Source organism: Mauremys mutica, unplaced genomic scaffold (genome assembly GCF_020497125.1).
Source record: "Mauremys mutica isolate MM-2020 ecotype Southern unplaced genomic scaffold, ASM2049712v1 000891F_np12_obj, whole genome shotgun sequence".
Taxonomy (NCBI): domain Eukaryota; kingdom Metazoa; phylum Chordata; order Testudines; family Geoemydidae; genus Mauremys; species Mauremys mutica.
Genome location: NW_025423068.1, coordinates 18879 through 31173, shown reverse-complemented (window position 1 = coordinate 31173; position 12295 = coordinate 18879). Strand labels below are relative to the sequence as shown.

At 46.0% G+C, this 12295-nt stretch overlaps 1 non-coding gene across 1 annotated transcript; it reads right to left on the bottom strand.

The window, feature by feature from the left end:
• Nucleotides 1-10129: 10129 nt before the first annotated feature.
• TRNAS-CGA lies at nucleotides 10130-10211 on the bottom strand. Its single transcript has one exon. It is a non-coding gene; the product is annotated as a tRNA-Ser (tRNA).
• Nucleotides 10212-12295: the final 2084 nt, after the last annotated feature.

The window sequence follows — 12295 nt, the reverse complement described above, 5'->3', positions numbered from 1 at the left end:
TTCCACGGGGACAAGGTGCAGCTTCGGCCACACCCGGCCTTCCTCCCCAAGGTGGTGTCGGCCTTCCACCTCAACCAGGAGATCTTCCTCCCGGTCTTCTTCCCGAAGCCGCACGCCTCACCTCGTGAGCAGCAGCTCCACACCCTGGACGTCCGCAGGGCCCTCGCTTTCTACATTGACCGGACGAAACCCTTCCGGCGTTCGACCCAACTGTTTGTAGCGATCGCAGATCGCATGAAAGGCGAGCCGGTTTCCTCACAGCGGATTTCATCCTGGGTGACGGCCTGCATACGAACGTGCTACGAGCTTGCTCGCGTCCCCCCGTGCCGACTCACCGCACACTCGACCAGGGTGCACGCTTCATCGGCCGCCTTCCTGGCCCATGTTCCCATCCAGGACATCTGTAGAGCGGCCACCTGGTCTTCAGTCCACACCTTCGCTTCCCATTACGCGTTGGTGCAGCAGTCTCGAGACGACGCAGCCTTTGGCTCCGCGGTATTACACTCTGCCACGTCTCACTCCGACCCCACCGCCTAGGTAAGGCTTGGGAATCACCTACATGGAATGCATAGGAGCAATCACTCGAAGAAGAAGAGACGGTTACTCACCGTAGTAACTGGTGTTCTTCGAGATGTGTTGCTCCTATCCATTCCAGACCCGCCCTCCTTCCCCACTGTCGGAATAGCCGGCAAGAAGGAACTGAGGAGCGGACGGGCCGGCTGGGGTATATATCCAGCGCCATAGCGGCGCCACTCCAGGGGGCGCCAGCCGGCCCGCCGGAGTTGCTAGGGTAAAAATGTTCCGAAGAGCCGTGCACGCGCGGCGCGCACACCTACATGGAATGGATAGGAGCAACACATCTCGAAGAACACCAGTTACTACGGTGAGTAACCGTCTCTTTTCCTTTCAGCCAGGACTCCCCCTAACCTGCCCCTGCCGCCCACATTCAGTTCTCCAGGAGTTGTCATGAGCAGAGGGAAAGGGGGGAGAGAGAGAGACTCTCATGCATTTTCCTCACCTCTTTTTATAATTCAGTCCTTTGTACTAGAAACCACTTGAGTTCTCAGCTGAGTCATGGTGACAGGCTGTCATAGATACGAGCTTCAAGTGTCCCTGTGATGGAATGTAAATGTCTTCTTCACACCTTCCCCATGGTGGAGAATGGCTATTTGACCAGCTGTTTGCCTTGCTGTCTCTGAGGAACGTAAGGTTAGAGTTGCAGCTTTTTCAGTAATATACTGTAAAATCTCATCACTTTCCATACAATGTTGCTACACAGTTTAACAGGAGGATATTCAGTAGATTATGTCTTTTCAAATGGTACCTCACAAGCCCTACAGTGATAAATGAAGGGGAGGGGAGGGATCTCCCTTTTATAAACACCCAGCCAGCCAGTGGGCTGTAAAATCCCTGTTGGTGCGAGTTCTCTGCTTGCTTTACCTCTAAAGGGTTAACAAGCCAACAGGGTTTAAAAAAAAAAAGTATTGGGCACCTGACCAAAAGAGCCAATGGAAAGGCTAGAACTTTTTTAAATGGGAAAGTAACTTTCCCTTTGTCTGTTGTTCTCTGGAGAAGGCGACACGGAGTAGCAATGCTATGTAAGGCTTGAAACAGGTATGAAAATTCACCTTCCATACCTAAAAGAAATGATTTGGATAGGGAATGTTTAGATAGACACAATCAGGTTTATTTTTTATTTTGGCTTTTGGATCTCCTCGGTGCTATCCCAGATGCTTTTGTTTGCTTGTAAGCTTTAAGCTGAACCCCCAAGAAAGCTGTTTTGGGTGCTTACAAAAATTTTCTTTTAAGATGTAGCAAAAGCCTAAGTTCCAGATGTATTGTTTTCCTTTTCAATTTTAATTAAATTTTCCTCTTTTAAGAACAGGATTGGATTTTTGGTGTCCTAAGCGGTTTGTGTGTGTTGTTTGATTAGCTGGTAGCCACAGCTAATTTCCTTTGTTTTCTTTCTCAGCTCTTTCCCAGAGGGGAGGTGAAAGAGGGTGCCCCAAAGGGAAGAATTCTCAAGTGCTCCTTCCTGGGTCCAAGGGTTGGGGTTTTTTTGCATTTGGGTGGTGGCAGCATTTACCAGACCAAGGTCAGAGAAAAGCTGTAACTTTGGGGCTTTAGTACAAGCCTAGAGTGGCACAAATTAATTTGTAGAATCCTGTTGGGCCCCCACTTTCTGCACTCGGAGTGACAGAGTGGGGATTCAGCCCTGACACATACTATGAACAAAATTGATCATAATTTTCTAGAAGAGTGAACATAGGGGAACAGACTAGCACAGTGTCTGTGTGTTCCCAACATATATGTGGGTATTATAGTCCCTCACAAGCAAGGTGTTCGGCATCTTCAAACACCTGAGGAACCGGTCCTGGGAATTCACTGATTTATTAAGTGACACTGTATGGAATTGAGAGACACTTTATATTTATTATTATTATTATATTATAAATACTGTGGCAAATTGCCGGTACTGTTATGCTGGGTCTCGCGCTTTCTCTTCTTTGGGGAAGGTTCAGGGCGCCACTGCTTGCCTCTGAATCGGTATTTTAATTACCCCACTAGTGTCCTTGAGGAGGGGAGTGGAGAGGGAGGGACCTGGGCCCGCCCTCTTCTCCAGGTCCCAACCCAGGAGCCCTGAGGTTAGTGGTGAACCATTTGAACTGGCGGTTCCTTCCCCTGGGCTACTTCCCTCTCCTGCCCTTCAGCTTGTGGAGGGGCTTCTTGCCCTCCTTCTACACAAGCCAGGTGCCCCTTACCTAGGGTTTTTGGATTTCTCAGCCCACCACAGCACTCCTGCAAACTTTCCTTTTGTCTCTCTTCAAAACTGCTCCAACCAAAACTTCCTGCTCCAACTCCCACACCGTCTGACAGAAGCAGGGGGGTTTTATCACCTGACTGGCTGCTGGGGCTCTAATTGGCTTCAGGTGCTCTAGTTAATCTGTAGCAAACCTTCCTCCCCTTGCAGGGAATAAGGCTCCCTTCTAACCCTCTCCTGCTGCCCTCTGGCCATGCTGTATGCCCCTGAGGCCATGCCTCAAGGAATCAATCCTGAACCACTTAAAGGAGGGGAAAGTGATCAGGAACAGTCAGCATGGATTCACCAAGGGCAAGTCATGCCTGACTAACCTAATTGCCTTCTATGACGAGATAACCGGCTCTGTGGATGAGGGGAAAGCAGTGGATGTACTATTTCTGGATTTTAGCAAAGCTTTTGATACAGTCTCCCACAGTATTCTTGCCAGCAAGTTAAAGAAGTCTGGGCTGGATGAATGGACGGTAAGGTGGATAGAAAACTGGCTAGATGGTCGGGCTCAACGGGTAGTGATCAATGGTTCCATGTCTAGATGGCAGCCGGTATCAAGTGGAGTGCCCCAAGGGTCGGTGCTGGGGCCGGTTTTGTTCAATATCTTCATTAACGATCTGGAGGATGGTGTGGACTGCACCCTTAGCAAGTTTGCAGATGACACTAAACTGGGAGGAGTTGTTGATACGCTGGAGGGTAGGGATAGGATACAGAGGGACCTAGACAAATTAGAGGATTGGGCCAAAAGAAATATGATGAGGTTCAACAAGGACAAGTGCAGAGTCCTGCACTTAGGATGGAAGAATCCCATGCACTGCTACAGACTAGGGACCGAATGGCTGGGTAGCAGTTCTGCAGAAAAGGACCTAGGGGTTACGGTGGACGAAAAGCTGAATATGAGTCAACAGTGTGCCCTTGTTGCCAAGAAGGCTAATGGCATTTTGGGTTGTATAAGTAGGGGCATTTCCAGCAGATCGAGGGATGTGATCATCCCCCTCTACTCAGCACTGGTGAGGCCTCATTTGGAGTACTGTGTCCAGTTTTGGGCCCCACACTACAAGAAGGATGTGGATAAATTGGAGAGAGTCCAGCGGAGGGCAACAAAAATGATTAGGGGGCTGGAGCACATGACTTATGAGGAGAGGCTGAGGGAACTGGGATTGTTTAGTCTGCAGAAGAGAAGAATGAGGGGGGATTTGATAGCTGCTTTCAACTACCTGAAAGGGGGTTCCAAAGAGGATGGATCTAGACTGTTCTCAGTGGTAGAAGATGACAGAACAAGGAGTAATGGTCTCAAGTTGCAGAGGGGGAGGTTTAGGTTGGATATTAGGAAAAACTTTTTCACTAGTAGGGTGGTGAAGAACTGGAATGGGTTACCTAGGGAGGTAGTGGAATCTCCTTCCTTAGAGGTTTTTAAGGTCAGGCTTGACAAAGCCCTGGCTGGGATGATTTAGTTGGGTTTGGTCCTGCTTTGAGCAGGGGGTTGGACTAGATGACCTCCTGAGGTCCCTTCCAACCCTGAGATTCTATGATTCTATGATTCTATCACATTGTGTACTGAGAACTCCAAGGCTTTTCCATGCCATGTGCTGTGAAGCTTGTGTTTGGGACACAGGAATTAGAAGCCACTTGGCAAAAGGAATATAAAGGGCAGCTGCATCATCTCCATTTTGTCTTCAATTCCTCTTCCTACCTCTGGAGCAACTTCTCTACAAACTGAAGGCCTGAACAAAGGACTGAATAATATGGATGTGTACCAGAGAGCCTTTCAAGCCAGTAACTCACCAATACTGCTAAGAACCAGATGTATAGATTTCTGAATGTGTCTGACTGCTTTCCCATTTAACAACTCCCTATTTCTTTTTCTTTTATAATAAACCTTTAGTTTAGATGCTTTCTTGCTTATAAACCTTTAGTTTAGATGCCAATGATTGGCTGGCATCGTAGTATTTTGAGTAAGATCCAAACCTATACTGACCTGGTAATGTGGCTGACTCTGGGGTCAGAAGAACACTTTGTTTATGTGAGCAGAGTTTTTAAATAACCTCTCACTGTGCTGGACCTAGGTGCTGATTAGGAGTCAGAGAACTGGAATGCAATAAAGGGGGCCGTGTGATTTCTTTTTTCAGTTTCTCGATAACCAGTGTCGGGGATCAGAAGCACAGTTGGTGACTGGTTGGTGAGTTTAACTTCCGTGATAACCACCAGTTTGGGGAGCCTCTGCTCTCCCTTTTTCAGCCTGCCCTGGTCTTGGCATTTTCAGTGAGGACTAGCCCAGGCACACCGGGTCACACTAAGTATTAAAGTTAAATTAATAGAATGTTTTTTATGAGAAAGTTTTATGAAATCAACAGAACTCCTTTGTTTTCTTTCATCTGAGCAGGGTTTCCATTTTCCAAACCTGATGTGATCTCCCAGCTGGAACAAGGGGAAGAGCCATGGGTCTCAGACCTGCAGGGATCAGAGGGAAAACAGACCCTGAGATCTCCCTGCAGAGGTGAGGAAACATTAAACCAACTCTGAGTGTGAAAGTGCCTGAAGGAAACATCTGGGATGCCCTACCAAGCCCTTGAGAGGTGTCTCAGTTCATTATTGTTGCCAGCAGGGGTCATGTCCTCAGGGTAACTATAGCTCATGGCTTCCCGTAGATTCTAGCAGACACCAGGCAGTAGCTTCCTCCCTTCCCCCTGAGAATTTGGATGGGATTTGAAAGCCAAATTGATCCCCTCCTCTCTCCTGTTTTGGGGAATAGTATGGGGGAGTTCAGTTTGTGATTTTTATTTGACCTCCCTCCAGCACTTAGTTTGTTTTGGCTTTTCACTTTTCATCCCTGTTTGATGTTTCTGTCTTTTTCACAGCAGGTGATGCAATGGCATGTGAGAAAGAGGAGCAGAATTCTCAGCAGAAAAATGTTCAGCAAGTGGATAAGCACAGAGCATTATTGCAAAGATCAAAAAGCAATGTGTCCAGGAGTCATGAGGAGGAAAAATCCTGTGAGATTCAGCACAGACCAGAAAGAGAACAAGGAAACCAGCCGGGGGTGAAAATGGGTAAACGTATTTCCTCTCATGGAACTCAGAAGGACCTCAAGGAAACCACAACAAAGCAGGAAATCATCATTGGAAAGAGAAAAAATACATGCACAGAGTGTGGAAAAAACGTATGTGACTACTCAGCCCTTCTTAATCATCAGAGAATCCACACAGGCGACTGGCCCCATGAATGCTGTGAGTGTGGGAAAACCTTCACTCAAATATCAACCCTTTCTGTTCATCAGAGAATCCACACAGGGGAGAGGCCCTATGAATGCTCTGAGTTTGGGAAAAGCTTCAATCAGAGCTCACACCTTATCAAACATAGGAAAATCCACATGGGTGAGAAACCTTATGGATGCTCTATGTGTGGGAAATGTTTCTTTAATCATTCAGGTCTCATCTTACATCAGAGAATCCACACAGGGGAAAGGCCCTACAAATGCAGTGAGTGTGGGAAAACCTTCACTCAAATATCAACCCTTTCTGTTCATCAGAGAATCCACACAGGGGAGAGGCCCTACGAATGCAGTGAGTGTGGGAAAACCTTCACCAGCAGCTCAGACCTTTCTAAACATCAGAGAATCCACACGGGGGAAAGGCCCTATGAATGCTGTGAGTGTGGGAAAAGCTTCACTAGCAGCTCAGCTCTTTCTGTTCATCTGAGAATCCACACGGGGGAAAGGCCCTATGAATGCCGTGAGTGTGGGAAAAGCTTCAATCGCAGATCAGCCCTTTCTGTTCATCAGAGAATCCACACAGGGGAGAGGCCCTACGAATGCCGTGAGTGTGGGAAAAACTTCTCTTGGTGCTCAGCCCATATTCGCCATCAGAGAATCTGCAAGGGCAATGAACACCATAAAACCCTCTAGGGCTATCAATTTTTTGTCTTTAATACTTTTCCTGATTCCCACATAGTAACTTTTTAAATCTGTTTGAACTGTTTGCAGCACTGTTATCCCTCAGCTTGGCCAGATGAGTGGCCCATTTATGCCTTTTGTAGTTTGCCTTCTTTTGAGGTGGGCCCATTTGTCCTTTCTATCAACTCAATTATCCCACAAGTAACTGGAGTGTGCCCTTCCTATGAGGAACCAGGGAGCATCACATTTATACCATTCCTCCTATTGCAAAGTTATTGTTAGTCACCAGTGATACAGATTGTATCCTTGCCAGTTGTTCTCACGTTGCTCTGGGTTGTGCTGAAGAGCAGTTACATTGGGAATTTTTCATATTATAGTTAAATAAAGAGGAGCAGGGGAAAAAAGTGTCATTTCAGCCTCTGTGACACTGGAAGGAGATGGGGTGGTTCAGAGATTCCCTCCTTCCCCATCACTCCAGAACTGTTACATTTTGGCTTCTCTGTGCAGAGTTTATTTTCATCACATTCTATCCCTCCACTTCTCAAAATGTCATGTGAGGAAGAGTTCTCAGCTGTCTGTGCTTGGAGGTGATGCTTTGATTTCTTTCCTCCTATATCAGAGTCGCTATGACTGGAGCTGAAAGTGTCAAAGACCTGGAAGGGGAATTTAAATGGATCCCAAACACAGTGTGATTATTTGGCGTTTAAATTCCAGGTTTCATCTATTGGTAAAGCCACTTCTGGCAAGAGGACTATTTCGTCTCCCATTATGGGGATTCTGGGATACTTACAATTTTGTAAATAACATAACTGGCTATTGAGAGAGTGCTGAGTGAAGCTGCTTTGAATGGATCAGAGGAGAATGTGATGGGAGAATCTCTTGTCCTGATTCTAAATAATCAGATGTAACCTGCTCTGGAATTTCTCTTGATACTTTCATTGCCATGTATTCTGTCTCTCTGTGATGTGGGTTTCTCTCTTTCCTGAAGGCTGTTTGCTTACCCAATTGGATATTAGTTCAGGTCGATAGGACGTAGCTCAGATTTCTTGGAGAATGGAAGACAAATGACCATTTCCTAAAGTCCTCATTTGTCACTTCAGCTTTGCTTTTTCCCCACCCGTCCATGATGACAGTTCAAGTGCAGTTCTGTCAACAGTGGAGAACTCTCCAATTTACTGCACATGCTAACAAAGAAACAGCAGTGATTTAAAATCTCCATTCGGAAATGGTGAACAACAGCAGAACCCCAACTAAGAAGGAAGTGCATATGATCACAGTGTAGTTCAATTATTTAAGTCAGTATTTTCTCAGATGATTTGGGGAGAGAATTCCACATTAAGTGATTTTTAACTTGGCAAAATGCCCATGTATTTGGTTCCCGAAGCATTTTTGTAACCCATGCCCCACAGAAGATCTTTCCTATTCGGAATGCTCCCCTTCATGATGCAGATGTTGAGGAAAGAGAAGTGGTATTTTTGTTCAATTTATCCTTAATAGATGCTCAAAATGTGTATAAAATGAAATCAATGTTGGAAATCTAATAGCAGCAGAAAAATAGCTCTTTTTAAATAGAAATTCTAGCTCTGGTAACAAAGATTCTGATCCAGGCCTGTATCCAGTCCCTTGCCTGGACCTGTGTCACCAAATTAAAGAAAAGCTGGGCACGTTTCCGGAAGCCATTGCTTACGACACTGCTGAGATTTTGAGTGATTTTGTAAAGGATTCTACTTCTGAGAAGTGTAAATTTACCCTAAAAAGGGCAAGGAAACAAAGGGCGTCAGGAATGTATGTTTTTTCGGATGAGGCAAGAAAAGGGAGCAGCATTGTCCCCCTTGGGTAGCCCCTGTTCAATTCCAGGTCAGAAAGCAAAACTCTTCTGCAAGTACAGTTGTGTGGCAATTAAATGATGACCCTAAAATTTCATAAAAGCAAAGAACGCTGAACAAAAAAGTGTGGGAAATACAGATGTATCTGAGAAAATGGCTTGGAATGAAGGAAGACAAAAATTGATCGGTCGAGAGAAAAGGCCCTGTTTCCCCCTAGTTTGGAACTTCTCTCACAACTACTGGAATAGAAAAGCTAAACAAATGATGCTCTATTGTTGCAAAGGAGATTGAAGTGAGGCCATTTTCTCCAGATAAAAGAAAATGGTCATGTCAGGAGTGGGATTTGAAACCACGTCTCTATGCAGAAACCAGAACACCCAAGAGAGAGGAAAAAAGAGTCTTAAAACTGGCACTTTGGACCAGTCCACAATCCTAACACTACAAAGAATGTGACTTATCAACCCTAGTTTTCATTAATATTTGATGACACTCTTTAGGGAGGCCAAGATGGCACATCTCTTTCAACTCCTAGAGACCTTCTCCAGCACAGCTGATTTTTAGGCACACTCACCCGGACCTAAAGTTACACGTTTCCTGGAGTTCCATGAGTTCTGCCGTGTTGGAATCTCCCTGCTCACGTTTTAAGCGAACAAAAGATGGGTGCTGGCATTCTGAGACCCTCAAAATCCTGCCCTGGGAGCCAGGCAGTTAAGCAACCAGCATCCACAACCTCTACCACACTAGCATCCTGTCTGGCAACAAATCACTTATCAATAGCTGGGGTAGGAATTCCTCATTTCTTTGTTGTTCTGTCACTGTAGTCTCCACTTTCCTATTGCTTGTCTGCATAATCTCTGTCTGGTTCTGTGATTGTTTCTGTCTGCTGGATAATTAATTTGTTGGGTGTAAAGCAATTAAGGTGGTGGGGTAGATAACCATGTTACAATATGTTGGGATTGGTTAGTTACATTTCAGTAAAATGCTTGGTTAAGGTATAGCTAAGCAGAACTCCAGTTTTACTATATAGTCTGCAGTCAATCAGGAAGTAAGGGGGGGAATGGGAATGGGGGTAGAGGAATTGGAGTTATGTTTTGCTAAGGGGGGAATAGGAAGAGGGAATGGGAACAGGGACACAGACAAGCCTCTGTGGTGTCAGAGCTGGGAAGGGCGATACCGAGGAAGGAAATTGGAATCGTTGCTTGCTGGAAGTTTACCCCAACAAACATTGAATTGTTTGCACCTCTTGAACTGCGGGTATTGCTGCTCTCAGGTCATGCGAGAAGGACCAGGGAATGGGAGGGTGATGGGATAACCCCTCTAAGAAGTACGTCTTTCAGGGTGTGAAAAACCCTGGAATCAGTATAATTAAGCTGCCCTAAGCCGTGGTTAGATAGTGCTAAATGAAAGGAAAGATTGTTCTGTCAATGTAGCTATTACAGGGATGGAAAACCCCTCCACTCACTGTAGCAACTGTCTACTCCACAGTGCTAGAGCAGTGTCACAGCAGCATTTTAAGTGTAGACAGCCTCAGAGTGAGACCAGGTCTGGCTCTGTGGATGCTCAGGCACTACAACAGGAGCAGTGACAATACACTAATGCTTCCGTAGTTGGCAGGATTCAAACTTGCCTGGGGAGACCCCGGTGGATTTCGAGTCCATCGCCTTAACCACTCGGCCACAACTACTTGATGTATAGGTGTTTCACTACACAATGATTCTGTTCTCACTGAATTGTCACTTCCCATTGCTCAGACCAGCTCTCCCAGCACACTCCTGGCTGTGCATTAGTGTAAGTGTGTCCATGGCTGAACAACAAGAGTTCCTGCCCATTTCCCTTCCAGCTGGAGCATGATTAGAGTGTGTTTGTGGTTAATGACATTGCTATAGATTGTTGTTCATTCCCCACACTGACAATTCAGACCATCCCGTTCCTATTCGAATCTCCACCAGATCATGCCAATAGCCGGAGTCAGGATTTCTCTGGGGCACTGAAATGTTTCAGGGGGTTGGTGCATGAACTCAGCCTTGCATCCATCCCTGATGTTTCATGGACTAACAACAGCAGCGTAAAGAAAGAGCTGATCCAATATCTCACTGTCAGAGGTGAAGGTAGCCTCGTCCCGTCTGCATGACCATTGCCATTGCAGGAGAGAAGGTTTCAATGGAATCGAATGCCCTGGCTCAGACAAGAGACACAGGAAGGTTTTGCTGTTCATGGATCTGTGCAAAGGAAATTGTGTCTGTCATAGAATCATAGAATCATAGAATTTAAGATCAGAAGGGACCATTATGATCATCTAGTCTGACCTCCTGCAAGATGCAGGCCACATAAGCCGATCCACCCACTCCTGAACTAATTCTCTCCCTTAACTCTGCTGTTGAATGCTCCAAATCGTGATTTAGAGACTTCAAGTAGCAGATAATCCACCAGCAAGCAAGCCCTGCCCCATGCTTCGGAGGAAGGCGAAAAACCTCCAGGGCCACTGCCAATCTACCCTGGAGGAAAATTCCTTCCCGACCCCAAATATGGCGATCAGCTGAACCCCGAGCATGCGGGCAAGACTCTACTGCCAGACCCTCTGAAAAAGGCTAACAATATCCCAACATTGACCCTTTGTACTAATTACCAGTGTGGCACGTTTGACCTATTGACTAACCCCGTTATCCTATCATACCATCTGTGTGAAATCGAGGAGGGAAATGAAACGTCCACATGGTGGCCCAATGACCTAAGGAATGTGGGCGATGGACTCCGGCTGGGAAATGATTTTACAGGATCAATGTATTGCCCTGATTAAAAGCTATGGCTAAAAGGCAACCCCTGTTGTTAGTACCTGAGCCTGTGTAGGGACACCCGAGTGGGTATCAAGTCCATTGCCTTAACCAGGGGTAGTCGATTATTTTATCAAGGTTCAAATTTCTTGGTCAAGGTATAGTCAATGTATAGATGCCAGAGAAAATAAGACACTGATGATCAGAAGAATATAGAAATATTTTGCAGTCACTATGATAATTGTTTTGTGTTTCACTCTTTATATATGGCACCACCTTCCTTCCCTTTCGACTTCTAGTTTACCAAGGGTAAAACTAAACATCTCTTCAGATACCAGGGCGTTTGTGTTCATTCCTGCTAGCTACACAGGGATTTGATGTAGCTGCTTTCAATCCTCCTGCTCTGCCGGGATAAGTAACGTTTCAGGCTGTCACTGAACTGAAGGAGGGAGATCATTTTTTGACAGGTTACGCCTCCTCTTAAAGGTGTTTGTCTGGCAGCCTTGGTTCCCAGGTCTCTCCTGAGGGAAGAGAGTTTCTTTGCAAAATACCAAACCTTTTAACAGAGCGGAGGGAAAGGCAACGGCCGCATGATGAGGCCAATATGTACCACAACATGATTCTTTTATGTGGGATGACTCTGAACACTGACTGATCTGCACTCTCTTGTGTTTGAAGAGATGTTTAGTTTTGCACTTGGGAACCTATAAGGCTGAATCAATGTTATGGATAGTGACACTGCGATTGAAGGCCAGTCCTCGCTTATAGACAGCCTCCCAACCTGAAGCAAATACTCACCAGCAACCACACACCACACAACATAAACACTAACCCAGGAACCTATCCTTGCAACAAAGCCCGATGCCAGCTCTGTCCACATATCCATTCAAGTGACACCATCATAGGACCTAATCACATCAGACACGCCATCAGGGGCTCGTACACCTGCACATCTACCAACGTGATATATGCCATCATGTGCCAGCAATGCCCCTCT